This window comes from Phyllobates terribilis, unplaced genomic scaffold (assembly GCF_046119375.1).
Source record: "Phyllobates terribilis strain yellow unplaced genomic scaffold, ASM4611937v1 Scaffold_3__8_contigs__length_932513732, whole genome shotgun sequence".
In the NCBI taxonomy this organism is placed as follows: domain Eukaryota; kingdom Metazoa; phylum Chordata; class Amphibia; order Anura; family Dendrobatidae; genus Phyllobates; species Phyllobates terribilis.
This window is the reverse complement of record NW_027362763.1, coordinates 235,420,517-235,437,745: the sequence shown is the minus strand read 5'-3', so window position 1 is coordinate 235,437,745 and position 17,229 is coordinate 235,420,517.

Here is a 17,229-nt window from a genome sequence, read left to right as displayed (position 1 = left end):
CTGTGTCAGACTGAAGTCTGTGTCCCTCAGCTTAAGTGTCCATGAGCTGAAGTGTCTGAAATTTGAATTAATCCTGAATAATATGATGCATGCAGACTGTACCTTACCGGCCACCACCGCACTCTAATCAGCATCTCTGTTTATCCATTCCTCTTACAGGTACGTGACCCAACTTTTCCATCCTGATTTCCATGCAGCCTTCCCTATATCTCTCTGCTCCTACTATATACTAATGGTACGTGACCCAACTTTTCCATCCTGATTTCCATGCAGCCTTCCCTATATCTCTCTGCTCCTACTATATACTAATGGTACGTGACCCAAGTTACACTACCCACCCCCCACTTTCATTTATGACCTTGTTTACTGAACCTTTGAGTATCCTACATCTGGTTCAGCCTTAATCAGCTGATCAAGATGAGCACAGACCACTCCGCTCTGGTTCACAGCTGAATGCATTCTGTAGGCCATATATTGAGAACTAGGAGTCTGTGTCAGACTGAAGTCTGTGTCCCTCAGCTTAAGTGTCCATGAGCTGAAGTGTCTGAAATTTGAATTAATCCTGAATAATATGATGCATGCAGACTGTACCTTACCGGCCACCACCGCACTCTAATCAGCATCTCTGTTTATCCATTCCTCTTACAGGTACGTGACCCAACTTTTCCATCCTGATTTCCATGCAGCCTTCCCTATATCTCTCTGCTCCTACTATATGCTAATGGTACGTGACCCAACTTTTCCATCCTGATTTCCATGCAGCCTTCCCTATATCTCTCTGCTCCTACTATATACTAATGATACGTGACCCAAGTTACACTACCCACCCCCCACTTTCATTTATGACCTTGTTTACTGAACCTTTGAGTATCCTACATCTGGTTCAGCCTTAATCAGCTGATCAAGATGAGCACAGACCACTCCGCTCTGGTTCACAGCTGAATGCATTCTGTAGGCCATATATTGAGAACTAGGAGTCTGTGTCAGACTGAAGTCTGTGTCCCTCAGCTTAAGTGTCCACGAGCTGAAGTGTCTGAAATTTGAATTAATCCTGAATAATATGATGCATGCAGAGTGTACCTTACCGGCCACCACCGCACTCTAATCAGCATCTCTGTTTATCCATTCCTCTTACAGGTACGTGACCCAACTTTTCCATCCTGATTTCCATGCAGCCTTCCCTATATCTCTCTGCTCCTACTATATACTAATGGTACGTGACCCAAGTTACACTACCCACCCCCCACTTTCATTTATGACCTTGTTTACTGAACCTTTGAGTATCCTACATCTGGTTCAGCCTTAATCAGCTGATCAAGATGAGCACAGACCACTCCCCTCTGGTTCACAGCTGAATGCATTCTGTAGGCCATATATTGAGAACTAGGAGTCTGTGTCAGACTGAAGTCTGTGTCCCTCAGCTTAAGTGTCCATGAGCTGAAGTGTCTGAAATTTGAATTAATCCTGAATAATATGATGCATGCAAACTGTACCTTACCGGCCACCACCGCACTCTATTCAGCATCTCTGTTTATCCATTCCTCTTACAGGTACGTGACCCAACTTTTCCATCCTGATTTCCATGCAGCCTTCCCTATATCTCTCTGCTCCTACTATATACTAATGGTACGTGACCCAACTTTTCCATCCTGATTTCCATGCAGCCTTCCATATATCTCTCTGCTCCTACTATATACTAATGGTACGTGACCCAAGTTACACTACCCACCCCCCGCTTTCATTTATGACCTTGTTTACTGAACCTTTGAGTATCCTACATCTGGTTCAGCCTTAATCAGCTGATCAAGATGAGCACAGACCACTCCCCTCTGGTTCACAGCTGAATGCATTCTGTAGGCCATATATTGAGAACTAGGAGTCTGTGTCAGACTGAAGTCTGTGTCCCTCAGCTTAAGTGTCCATGAGCTGAAGTGTCTGAAATTTGAATTAATCCTGAATAATATGATGCATGCAGACTGTACCTTACCGGCCACCACCGCACTCTAATCAGCATCTCTGTTTATCCATTCCTCTTACAGGTACGTGACCCAACTTTTCCATCCTGATTTCCATGCAGCCTTCCCTATATCTCTCTGCTCCTACTATATACTAATGGTACGTGACCCAACTTTTCCATCCTGATTTCCATGCAGCCTTCCCTATATCTCTCTGCTCCTACTATATACTAATGGTACGTGACCCAAGTTACACTACCCACCCCCCACTTTCATTTATGACCTTGTTTACTGAACCTTTGAGTATCCTACATCTGGTTCAGCCTTAATCAGCTGATCAAGATGAGCACAGACCACTCCCCTCTGGTTCACAGCTGAATGCATTCTGTAGGCCATATATTGAGAACTAGGAGTCTGTGTCAGACTGAAGTCTGTGTCCCTCAGCTTAAGTGTCCATGAGCTGAAGTGTCTGAAATTTGAATTAATCCTGAATAATATGATGCATGCAGACTGTACCTTACCGGCCACCACCGCACTCTAATCAGCATCTCTGTTTATCCATTCCTCTTACAGGTACGTGACCCAACTTTTCCATCCTGATTTCCATGCAGCCTTCCCTATATCTCTCTGCTCCTACTATATACTAATGGTACGTGACCCAACTTTTCCATCCTGATTTCCATGCAGCCTTCCCTATATCTCTCTGCTCCTACTATATACTAATGGTACGTGACCCAAGTTACACTACCCACCCACCACTTTCATTTATGACCTTGTTTACTGAACCTTTGAGTATCCTACATCTGGTTCAGCCTTAATCAGCTGATCAAGATGAGCACAGACCACTCCCCTCTGGTTCACAGCTGAATGCATTCTGTAGGCCATATATTGAGAACTAGGAGTCTGTGTCAGACTGAAGTCTGTGTCCCTCAGCTTAAGTGTCCATGAGCTGAAGTGTCTGAAATTTGAATTAATCCTGAATAATATGATGCATGCAGACTGTACCTTACCGGCCACCACCGCACTCTAATCAGCATCTCTGTTTATCCATTCCTCTTACAGGTACGTGACCCAACTTTTCCATCCTGATTTCCATGCAGCCTTCCCTATATCTCTCTGCTCCTACTATATGCTAATGGTACGTGACCCAACTTTTCCATCCTGATTTCCATGCAGCCTTCCCTATATCTCTCTGCTCCTACTATATACTAATGGTACGTGACCCAAGTTACACTACCCACCCCCCACTTTCATTTATGACCTTGTTTACTGAACCTTTGAGTATCCTACATCTGGTTCAGCCTTAATCAGCTGATCAAGATGAGCACAGACCACTCCGCTCTGGTTCACAGCTGAATGCATTCTGTAGGCCATATATTGAGAACTAGGAGTCTGTGTCAGACTGAAGTCTGTGTCCCTCAGCTTAAGTGTCCATGAGCTGAAGTGTCTGAAATTTGAATTAATCCTGAATAATATGATGCATGCAGACTGTACCTTACCGGCCACCACCGCACTCTAATCAGCATCTCTGTTTATCCATTCCTCTTACAGGTACGTGACCCAACTTTTCCATCCTGATTTCCATGCAGCCTTCCCTATATCTCTCTGCTCCTACTATATACTAATGGTACGTGACCCAACTTTTCCATCCTGATTTCCATGCAGCCTTCCCTATATCTCTCTGCTCCTACTATATACTAATGGTACGTGACCCAAGTTACACTACCCACCCCCCACTTTCATTTATGACCTTGTTTACTGAACCTTTGAGTATCCTACATCTGGTTCAGCCTTAATCAGCTGATCAAGATGAGCACAGACCACTCCCCTCTGGTTCACAGCTGAATGCATTCTGTAGGCCATATATTGAGAACTAGGAGTCTGTGTCAGACTGAAGTCTGTGTCCCTCAGCTTAAGTGTCCATGAGCTGAAGTGTCTGAAATTTGAATTAATCCTGAATAATATGATGCATGCAGACTGTACCTTACCGGCCACCACCGCACTCTAATCAGCATCTCTGTTTATCCATTCCTCTTACAGGTACGTGACCCAACTTTTCCATCCTGATTTCCATGCAGCCTTCCCTATATCTCTCTGCTCCTACTATATGCTAATGGTACGTGACCCAACTTTTCCATCCTGATTTCCATGCAGCCTTCCCTATATCTCTCTGCTCCTACTATATACTAATGGTACGTGACCCAAGTTACACTACCCACCCCCCACTTTCATTTATGACCTTGTTTACTGAACCTTTGAGTATCCTACATCTGGTTCAGCCTTAATCAGCTGATCAAGATGAGCACAGACCACTCCGCTCTGGTTCACAGCTGAATGCATTCTGTAGGCCATATATTGAGAACTAGGAGTCTGTGTCAGACTGAAGTCTGTGTCCCTCAGCTTAAGTGTCCACGAGCTGAAGTGTCTGAAATTTGAATTAATCCTGAATAATATGATGCATGCAGACTGTACCTTACCGGCCACCACCGCACTCTAATCAGCATCTCTGTTTATCCATTCCTCTTACAGGTACGTGACCCAACTTTTCCATCCTGATTTCCATGCAGCCTTCCCTATATCTCTCTGCTCCTACTATATACTAATGGTACGTGACCCAAGTTACACTACCCACCCCCCACTTTCATTTATGACCTTGTTTACTGAACCTTTGAGTATCCTACATCTGGTTCAGCCTTAATCAGCTGATCAAGATGAGCACAGACCACTCCGCTCTGGTTCACAGCTGAATGCATTCTGTAGGCCATATATTGAGAACTAGGAGTCTGTGTCAGACTGAAGTCTGTGTCCCTCAGCTTAAGTGTCCACGAGCTGAAGTGTCTGAAATTTGAATTAATCCTGAATAATATGATGCATGCAGACTGTACCTTACCGGCCACCACCGCACTCTAATCAGCATCTCTGTTTATCCATTCCTCTTACAGGTACGTGACCCAACTTTTCCATCCTGATTTCCATGCAGCCTTCCCTATATCTCTCTGCTCCTACTATATACTAATGGTACGTGACCCAAGTTACACTACCCACCCCCCACTTTCATTTATGACCTTGTTTACTGAACCTTTGAGTATCCTACATCTGGTTCAGCCTTAATCAGCTGATCAAGATGAGCACAGACCACTCCCCTCTGGTTCACAGCTGAATGCATTCTGTAGGCCATATATTGAGAACTAGGAGTCTGTGTCAGACTGAAGTCTGTGTCCCTCAGCTTAAGTGTCCATGAGCTGAAGTGTCTGAAATTTGAATTAATCCTGAATAATATGATGCATGCAAACTGTACCTTACCGGCCACCACCGCACTCTAATCAGCATCTCTGTTTATCCATTCCTCTTACAGGTACGTGACCCAACTTTTCCATCCTGATTTCCATGCAGCCTTCCCTATATCTCTCTGCTCCTACTATATACTAATGGTACGTGACCCAACTTTTCCATCCTGATTTCCATGCAGCCTTCCATATATCTCTCTGCTCCTACTATATACTAATGGTACGTGACCCAAGTTACACTACCCACCCCCCGCTTTCATTTATGACCTTGTTTACTGAACCTTTGAGTATCCTACATCTGGTTCAGCCTTAATCAGCTGATCAAGATGAGCACAGACCACTCCCCTCTGGTTCACAGCTGAATGCATTCTGTAGGCCATATATTGAGAACTAGGAGTCTGTGTCCCTCAGCTTAAGTGTCCATGAGCTGAAGTGTCTGAAATTTGAATTAATCCTGAATAATATGATGCATGCAGACTGTACCTTACCGGCCACCACCGCACTCTAATCAGCATCTCTGTTTATCCATTCCTCTTACAGGTACGTGACCCAACTTTTCCATCCTGATTTCCATGCAGCCTTCCCTATATCTCTCTGCTCCTACTATATACTAATGGTACGTGACCCAACTTTTCCATCCTGATTTCCATGCAGCCTTCCCTATATCTCTCTGCTCCTACTATATACTAATGGTACGTGACCCAAGTTACACTACCCACCCCCCACTTTCATTTATGACCTTGTTTACTGAACCTTTGAGTATCCTACATCTGGTTCAGCCTTAATCAGCTGATCAAGATGAGCACAGACCACTCCCCTCTGGTTCACAGCTGAATGCATTCTGTAGGCCATATATTGAGAACTAGGAGTCTGTGTCAGACTGAAGTCTGTGTCCCTCAGCTTAAGTGTCCATGAGCTGAAGTGTCTGAAATTTGAATTAATCCTGAATAATATGATGCATGCAGACTGTACCTTACCGGCCACCACCGCACTCTAATCAGCATCTCTGTTTATCCATTCCTCTTACAGGTACGTGACCCAACTTTTCCATCCTGATTTCCATGCAGCCTTCCCTATATCTCTCTGCTCCTACTATATACTAATGGTACGTGACCCAACTTTTCCATCCTGATTTCCATGCAGCCTTCCCTATATCTCTCTGCTCCTACTATATACTAATGGTACGTGACCCAAGTTACACTACCCACCCCCCACTTTCATTTATGACCTTGTTTACTGAACCTTTGAGTATCCTACATCTGGTTCAGCCTTAATCAGCTGATCAAGATGAGCACAGACCACTCCCCTCTGGTTCACAGCTGAATGCATTCTGTAGGCCATATATTGAGAACTAGGAGTCTGTGTCAGACTGAAGTCTGTGTCCCTCAGCTTAAGTGTCCATGAGCTGAAGTGTCTGAAATTTGAATTAATCCTGAATAATATGATGCATGCAGACTGTACCTTACCGGCCACCACCGCACTCTAATCAGCATCTCTGTTTATCCATTCCTCTTACAGGTACGTGACCCAACTTTTCCATCCTGATTTCCATGCAGCCTTCCCTATATCTCTCTGCTCCTACTATATGCTAATGGTACGTGACCCAACTTTTCCATCCTGATTTCCATGCAGCCTTCCCTATATCTCTCTGCTCCTACTATATACTAATGGTACGTGACCCAAGTTACACTACCCACCCCCCACTTTCATTTATGACCTTGTTTACTGAACCTTTGAGTATCCTACATCTGGTTCAGCCTTAATCAGCTGATCAAGATGAGCACAGACCACTCCGCTCTGGTTCACAGCTGAATGCATTCTGTAGGCCATATATTGAGAACTAGGAGTCTGTGTCAGACTGAAGTCTGTGTCCCTCAGCTTAAGTGTCCATGAGCTGAAGTGTCTGAAATTTGAATTAATCCTGAATAATATGATGCATGCAGACTGTACCTTACCGGCCACCACCGCACTCTAATCAGCATCTCTGTTTATCCATTCCTCTTACAGGTACGTGACCCAACTTTTCCATCCTGATTTCCATGCAGCCTTCCCTATATCTCTCTGCTCCTACTATATACTAATGGTACGTGACCCAACTTTTCCATCCTGATTTCCATGCAGCCTTCCCTATATCTCTCTGCTCCTACTATATACTAATGGTACGTGACCCAAGTTACACTACCCACCCCCCACTTTCATTTATGACCTTGTTTACTGAACCTTTGAGTATCCTACATCTGGTTCAGCCTTAATCAGCTGATCAAGATGAGCACAGACCACTCCCCTCTGGTTCACAGCTGAATGCATTCTGTAGGCCATATATTGAGAACTAGGAGTCTGTGTCAGACTGAAGTCTGTGTCCCTCAGCTTAAGTGTCCATGAGCTGAAGTGTCTGAAATTTGAATTAATCCTGAATAATATGATGCATGCAGACTGTACCTTACCGGCCACCACCGCACTCTAATCAGCATCTCTGTTTATCCATTCCTCTTACAGGTACGTGACCCAACTTTTCCATCCTGATTTCCATGCAGCCTTCCCTATATCTCTCTGCTCCTACTTTATGCTAATGGTACGTGACCCAACTTTTCCATCCTGATTTCCATGCAGCCTTCCCTATATCTCTCTGCTCCTACTATATACTAATGGTACGTGACCCAAGTTACACTACCCACCCCCCACTTTCATTTATGACCTTGTTTACTGAACCTTTGAGTATCCTACATCTGGTTCAGCCTTAATCAGCTGATCAAGATGAGCACAGACCACTCCGCTCTGGTTCACAGCTGAATGCATTCTGTAGGCCATATATTGAGAACTAGGAGTCTGTGTCAGACTGAAGTCTGTGTCCCTCAGCTTAAGTGTCCATGAGCTGAAGTGTCTGAAATTTGAATTAATCCTGAATAATATGATGCATGCAGACTGTACCTTACTGGCCACCACCGCACTCTAATCAGCATCTCTGTTTATCCATTCCTCTTATAGGTACGTGACCCAACTTTTCCATCCTGATTTCCATGCAGCCTTCCCTATATCTCTCTGCTCCTACTATATAATAATAGTACGTGACCCAACTTTTCCATCCTGATTTCCATGCAGCCTTCCATATATCTCTCTGTTCCTACTATATACTAATGGTACGTGACCCAAGTTACACTACCCACCCCCCGCTTTCATTTATGACCTTGTTTACTGAACCTTTGAGTATCCTACATCTGGTTCAGCCTTAATCAGCTGATCAAGATGAGCACAGACCACTCCCTTCTGGTTCACAGCTGAATGCATTCTGTAGGCCATATATTGAGAACTAGGAGTCTGTGTCAGACTGAAGTCTGTGTCCCTCAGCTTAAGTGTCCATGAGCTGAAGTGTCTGAAATTTGAATTAATCCTGAATAATATGATGCATGCAGACTGTACCTTACCGGCCACCACCGCACTCTAATCAGCATCTCTGTTTATCCATTCCTCTTACAGGTACGTGACCCAATTTTTAGATCCTGATTTCCATGCAGCCTTCCCTATATCTCTCTGCTCCTACTATATACTAATGGTACGTGACCCAACTTTTCCATCCTGATTTCCATGCAGCCTTCCCTATATCTCTCTGCTCCTACTATATACTAATGGTACGTGACCCAAGTTACACTACCCACCCCCCACTTTCATTTATGACCTTGTTTACTGAACCTTTGAGTATCCTACATCTGGTTCAGCCTTAATCAGCTGATCAAGATGAGCACAGACCACTCCGCTCTGGTTCACAGCTGAATGCATTCTGTAGGCCATATATTGAGAACTAGGAGTCTGTGTCAGACTGAAGTCTGTGTCCCTCAGCTTAAGTGTCCATGAGCTGAAGTGTCTGAAATTTGAATTAATCCTGAATAATATGATGCATGCAGACTGTACCTTACCGGCCACCACCGCACTCTAATCAGCATCTCTGTTTATCCATTCCTCTTACAGGTACGTGACCCAACTTTTCCATCCTGATTTCCATGCAGCCTTCCCTATATCTCTCTGCTCCTACTATATACTAATGGTACGTGACCCAAGTTACACTACCCACCCCCCACTTTCATTTATGACCTTGTTTACTGAACCTTTGAGTATCCTACATCTGGTTCAGCCTTAATCAGCTGATCAAGATGAGCACAGACCACTCCCCTCTGGTTCACAGCTGAATGCATTCTGTAGGCCATATATTGAGAACTAGGAGTCTGTGTCAGACTGAAGTCTGTGTCCCTCAGCTTAAGTGTCCATGAGCTGAAGTGTCTGAAATTTGAATTAATCCTGAATAATATGATGCATGCAGACTGTACCTTACCGGCCACCACCGCACTCTAATCAGCATCTCTGTTTATCCATTCCTCTTACAGGTACGTGACCCAACTTTTCCATCCTGATTTCCATGCAGCCTTCCCTATATCTCTCTGCTCCTACTATATACTAATGGTACGTGACCCAAGTTACACTACCCACCCCCCACTTTCATTTATGACCTTGTTTACTGAACCTTTGAGTATCCTACATCTGGTTCAGCCTTAATCAGCTGATCAAGATGAGCACAGACCACTCCCCTCTGGTTCACAGCTGAATGCATTCTGTAGGCCATATATTGAGAACTAGGAGTCTGTGTCAGACTGAAGTCTGTGTCCCTCAGCTTAAGTGTCCATGAGCTGAAGTGTCTGAAATTTGAATTAATCCTGAATAATATGATGCATGCAGACTGTACCTTACCGGCCACCACCGCACTCTAATCAGCATCTCTGTTTATCCATTCCTCTTACAGGTACGTGACCCAACTTTTCCATCCTGATTTCCATGCAGCCTTCCCTATATCTCTCTGCTCCTACTATATACTAATGGTACGTGACCCAAGTTACACTACCCACCCCCCACTTTCATTTATGACCTTGTTTACTGAACCTTTGAGTATCCTACATCTGGTTCAGCCTTAATCAGCTGATCAAGATGAGCACAGACCACTCCCCTCTGGTTCACAGCTGAATGCATTCTGTAGGCCATATATTGAGAACTAGGAGTCTGTGTCAGACTGAAGTCTGTGTCCCTCAGCTTAAGTGTCCATGAGCTGAAGTGTCTGAAATTTGAATTAATCCTGAATAATATGATGCATGCAGACTGTACCTTACCGGCCACCACCGCACTCTAATCAGCATCTCTGTTTATCCATTCCTCTTACAGGTACGTGACCCAACTTTTCCATCCTGATTTCCATGCAGCCTTCCCTATATCTCTCTGCTCCTACTATATACTAATGGTACGTGACCCAAGTTACACTACCCACCCCCCACTTTCATTTATGACCTTGTTTACTGAACCTTTGAGTATCCTACATCTGGTTCAGCCTTAATCAGCTGATCAAGATGAGCACAGACCACTCCCCTCTGGTTCACAGCTGAATGCATTCTGTAGGCCATATATTGAGAACTAGGAGTCTGTGTCAGACTGAAGTCTGTGTCCCTCAGCTTAAGTGTCCATGAGCTGAAGTGTCTGAAATTTGAATTAATCCTGAATAATATGATGCATGCAGACTGTACCTTACCGGCCACCACCGCACTCTAATCAGCTTCTCTGTTTATCCATTCCTCTTACAGGTACGTGACCCAACTTTTCCATCCTGATTTCCATGCAGCCTTCCCTATATCTCTCTGCTCCTACTATATACTAATGGTACGTGACCCAAGTTACACTACCCACCCCCCACTTTCATTTATGACCTTGTTTACTGAACCTTTGAGTATCCTACATCTGGTTCAGCCTTAATCAGCTGATCAAGATGAGCACAGACTACTCCCCTCTGGTTCACAGCTGAATGCATTCTGTAGGCCATATATTGAGAACTAGGAGTCTGTGTCAGACTGAAGTCTGTGTCCCTCAGCTTAAGTGTCCATGAGCTGAAGTGTCTGAAATTTGAATTAATCCTGAATAATATGATGCATGCAGACTGTACCTTACCGGCCACCACCGCACTCTAATCAGCATCTCTGTTTATCCATTCCTCTTACAGGTACGTGACCCAACTTTTCCATCCTGATTTCCATGCAGCCTTCCCTATATCTCTCTGCTCCTACTATATACTAATGGTACGTGACCCAAGTTACACTACCCACCCCCCACTTTCATTTATGACCTTGTTTACTGAACCTTTGAGTATCCTACATCTGGTTCAGCCTTAATCAGCTGATCAAGATGAGCACAGACCACTCCCCTCTGGTTCACAGCTGAATGCATTCTGTAGGCCATATATTGAGAACTAGGAGTCTGTGTCAGACTGAAGTCTGTGTCCCTCAGCTTAAGTGTCCATGAGCTGAAGTGTCTGAAATTTGAATTAATCCTGAATAATATGATGCATGCAGACTGTACCTTACCGGCCACCACCGCACTCTAATCAGCATCTCTGTTTATCCATTCCTCTTACAGGTACGTGACCCAACTTTTCCATCCTGATTTCCATGCAGCCTTCCCTATATCTCTCTGCTCCTACTATATACTAATGGTACGTGACCCAAGTTACACTACCCACCCCCCACTTTCATTTATGACCTTGTTTACTGAACCTTTGAGTATCCTACATCTGGTTCAGCCTTAATCAGCTGATCAAGATGAGCACAGACCACTCCCCTCTGGTTCACAGCTGAATGCATTCTGTAGGCCATATATTGAGAACTAGGAGTCTGTGTCAGACTGAAGTCTGTGTCCCTCAGCTTAAGTGTCCATGAGCTGAAGTGTCTGAAATTTGAATTAATCCTGAATAATATGATGCATGCAGACTGTACCTTACCGGCCACCACCGCACTCTAATCAGCATCTCTGTTTATCCATTCCTCTTACAGGTACGTGACCCAACTTTTCCATCCTGATTTCCATGCAGCCTTCCCTATATCTCTCTGCTCCTACTATATACTAATGGTACGTGACCCAAGTTACACTACCCACCCCCCACTTTCATTTATGACCTTGTTTACTGAACCTTTGAGTATCCTACATCTGGTTCAGCCTTAATCAGCTGATCAAGATGAGCACAGACCACTCCCCTCTGGTTCACAGCTGAATGCATTCTGTAGGCCATATATTGAGAACTAGGAGTCTGTGTCAGACTGAAGTCTGTGTCCCTCAGCTTAAGTGTCCATGAGCTGAAGTGTCTGAAATTTGAATTAATCCTGAATAATATGATGCATGCAGACTGTACCTTACCGGCCACCACCGCACTCTAATCAGCATCTCTGTTTATCCATTCCTCTTACAGGTACGTGACCCAACTTTTCCATCCTGATTTCCATGCAGCCTTCCCTATATCTCTCTGCTCCTACTATATACTAATGGTACGTGACCCAAGTTACACTACCCACCCCCCACTTTCATTTATGACCTTGTTTACTGAACCTTTGAGTATCCTACATCTGGTTCAGCCTTAATCAGCTGATCAAGATGAGCACAGACCACTCCCCTCTGGTTCACAGCTGAATGCATTCTGTAGGCCATATATTGAGAACTAGGAGTCTGTGTCAGACTGAAGTCTGTGTCCCTCAGCTTAAGTGTCCATGAGCTGAAGTGTCTGAAATTTGAATTAATCCTGAATAATATGATGCATGCAGACTGTACCTTACCGGCCACCACCGCACTCTAATCAGCATCTCTGTTTATCCATTCCTCTTACAGGTACGTGACCCAACTTTTCCATCCTGATTTCCATGCAGCCTTCCCTATATCTCTCTGCTCCTACTATATACTAATGGTACGTGACCCAACTTTTCCATCCTGATTTCCATGCAGCCTTCCCTATATCTCTCTGCTCCTACTATATACTAATGGTACGTGACCCAAGTTACACTACCCACCCCCCACTTTCATTTATGACCTTGTTTACTGAACCTTTGAGTATCCTACATCTGGTTCAGCCTTAATCAGCTGATCAAGATGAGCACAGACCACTCCCCTCTGGTTCACAGCTGAATGCATTCTGTAGGCCATATATTGAGAACTAGGAGTCTGTGTCAGACTGAAGTCTGTGTCCCTCAGCTTAAGTGTCCATGAGCTGAAGTGTCTGAAATTTGAATTAATCCTGAATAATATGATGCATGCAGACTGTACCTTACCGGCCACCACCGCACTCTAATCAGCATCTCTGTTTATCCATTCCTCTTACAGGTACGTGACCCAACTTTTCCATCCTGATTTCCATGCAGCCTTCCCTATATCTCTCTGCTCCTACTATATGCTAATGGTACGTGACCCAACTTTTCCATCCTGATTTCCATGCAGCCTTCCCTATATCTCTCTGCTCCTACTATATACTAATGGTACGTGACCCAAGTTACACTACCCACCCCCCACTTTCATTTATGACCTTGTTTACTGAACCTTTGAGTATCCTACATCTGGTTCAGCCTTAATCAGCTGATCAAGATGAGCACAGACCACTCCGCTCTGGTTCACAGCTGAATGCATTCTGTAGGCCATATATTGAGAACTAGGAGTCTGTGTCAGACTGAAGTCTGTGTCCCTCAGCTTAAGTGTCCATGAGCTGAAGTGTCTGAAATTTGAATTAATCCTGAATAATATGATGCATGCAGACTGTACCTTACCGGCCACCACCGCACTCTAATCAGCATCTCTGTTTATCCATTCCTCTTACAGGTACGTGACCCAACTTTTCCATCCTGATTTCCATGCAGCCTTCCCTATATCTCTCTGCTCCTACTATATACTAATGGTACGTGACCCAACTTTTCCATCCTGATTTCCATGCAGCCTTCCCTATATCTCTCTGCTCCTACTATATACTAATGGTACGTGACCCAAGTTACACTACCCACCCCCCACTTTCATTTATGACCTTGTTTACTGAACCTTTGAGTATCCTACATCTGGTTCAGCCTTAATCAGCTGATCAAGATGAGCACAGACCACTCCCCTCTGGTTCACAGCTGAATGCATTCTGTAGGCCATATATTGAGAACTAGGAGTCTGTGTCAGACTGAAGTCTGTGTCCCTCAGCTTAAGTGTCCATGAGCTGAAGTGTCTGAAATTTGAATTAATCCTGAATAATATGATGCATGCAGACTGTACCTTACCGGCCACCACCGCACTCTAATCAGCATCTCTGTTTATCCATTCCTCTTACAGGTACGTGACCCAACTTTTCCATCCTGATTTCCATGCAGCCTTCCCTATATCTCTCTGCTCCTACTATATGCTAATGGTACGTGACCCAACTTTTCCATCCTGATTTCCATGCAGCCTTCCCTATATCTCTCTGCTCCTACTATATACTAATGGTACGTGACCCAAGTTACACTACCCACCCCCCACTTTCATTTATGACCTTGTTTACTGAACCTTTGAGTATCCTACATCTGGTTCAGCCTTAATCAGCTGATCAAGATGAGCACAGACCACTCCGCTCTGGTTCACAGCTGAATGCATTCTGTAGGCCATATATTGAGAACTAGGAGTCTGTGTCAGACTGAAGTCTGTGTCCCTCAGCTTAAGTGTCCATGAGCTGAAGTGTCTGAAATTTGAATTAATCCTGAATAATATGATGCATGCAGACTGTACCTTACCGGCCACCACCGCACTCTAATCAGCATCTCTGTTTATCCATTCCTCTTATAGGTACGTGACCCAACTTTTCCATCCTGATTTCCATGCAGCCTTCCCTATATCTCTCTGCTCCTACTATATAATAATAGTACGTGACCCAACTTTTCCATCCTGATTTCCATGCAGCCTTCCATATATCTCTCTGTTCCTACTATATACTAATGGTACGTGACCCAAGTTACACTACCCACCCCCCGCTTTCATTTATGACCTTGTTTACTGAACCTTTGAGTATCCTACATCTGGTTCAGCCTTAATCAGCTGATCAAGATGAGCACAGACCACTCCCTTCTGGTTCACAGCTGAATGCATTCTGTAGGCCATATATTGAGAACTAGGAGTCTGTGTCAGACTGAAGTCTGTGTCCCTCAGCTTAAGTGTCCATGAGCTGAAGTGTCTGAAATTTGAATTAATCCTGAATAATATGATGCATGCAGACTGTACCTTACCGGCCACCACCGCACTCTAATCAGCATCTCTGTTTATCCATTCCTCTTACAGGTACGTGACCCAATTTTTAGATCCTGATTTCCATGCAGCCTTCCCTATATCTCTCTGCTCCTACTATATACTAATGGTACGTGACCCAACTTTTCCATCCTGATTTCCATGCAGCCTTCCCTATATCTCTCTGCTCCTACTATATACTAATGGTACGTGACCCAAGTTACACTACCCACCCCCCACTTTCATTTATGACCTTGTTTACTGAACCTTTGAGTATCCTACATCTGGTTCAGCCTTAATCAGCTGATCAAGATGAGCACAGACCACTCCCCTCTGGTTCACAGCTGAATGCATTCTGTAGGCCATATATTGAGAACTAGGAGTCTGTGTCAGACTGAAGTCTGTGTCCCTCAGCTTAAGTGTCCATGAGCTGAAGTGTCTGAAATTTGAATTAATCCTGAATAATATGATGCATGCAGACTGTACCTTACCGGCCACCACCGCACTCTAATCAGCATCTCTGTTTATCCATTCCTCTTACAGGTACGTGACCCAACTTTTCCATCCTGATTTCCATGCAGCCTTCCCTATATCTCTCTGCTCCTACTATATACTAATGGTACGTGACCCAAGTTACACTACCCACCCCCCACTTTCATTTATGACCTTGTTTACTGAACCTTTGAGTATCCTACATCTGGTTCAGCCTTAATCAGCTGATCAAGATGAGCACAGACCACTCCCCTCTGGTTCACAGCTGAATGCATTCTGTAGGCCATATATTGAGAACTAGGAGTCTGTGTCAGACTGAAGTCTGTGTCCCTCAGCTTAAGTGTCCATGAGCTGAAGTGTCTGAAATTTGAATTAATCCTGAATAATATGATGCATGCAGACTGTACCTTACCGGCCACCACCGCACTCTAATCAGCATCTCTGTTTATCCATTCCTCTTACAGGTACGTGACCCAACTTTTCCATCCTGATTTCCATGCAGCCTTCCCTATATCTCTCTGCTCCTACTATATACTAATGGTACGTGACCCAAGTTACACTACCCACCCCCCACTTTCATTTATGACCTTGTTTACTGAACCTTTGAGTATCCTACATCTGGTTCAGCCTTAATCAGCTGATCAAGATGAGCACAGACCACTCCCCTCTGGTTCACAGCTGAATGCATTCTGTAGGCCATATATTGAGAACTAGGAGTCTGTGTCAGACTGAAGTCTGTGTCCCTCAGCTTAAGTGTCCATGAGCTGAAGTGTCTGAAATTTGAATTAATCCTGAATAATATGATGCATGCAGACTGTACCTTACCGGCCACCACCGCACTCTAATCAGCATCTCTGTTTATCCATTCCTCTTACAGGTACGTGACCCAACTTTTCCATCCTGATTTCCATGCAGCCTTCCCTATATCTCTCTGCTCCTACTATATACTAATGGTACGTGACCCAAGTTACACTACCCACCCCCCACTTTCATTTATGACCTTGTTTACTGAACCTTTGAGTATCCTACATCTGGTTCAGCCTTAATCAGCTGATCAAGATGAGCACAGACCACTCCCCTCTGGTTCACAGCTGAATGCATTCTGTAGGCCATATATTGAGAACTAGGAGTCTGTGTCAGACTGAAGTCTGTGTCCCTCAGCTTAAGTGTCCATGAGCTGAAGTGTCTGAAATTTGAATTAATCCTGAATAATATGATGCATGCAGACTGTACCTTACCGGCCACCACCGCACTCTAATCAGCATCTCTGTTTATCCATTCCTCTTACAGGTACGTGACCCAACTTTTCCATCCTGATTTCCATGCAGCCTTCCCTATATCTCTCTGCTCCTACTATATACTAATGGTACGTGACCCAAGTTACACTACCCACCCCCCACTTTCATTTATGACCTTGTTTACTG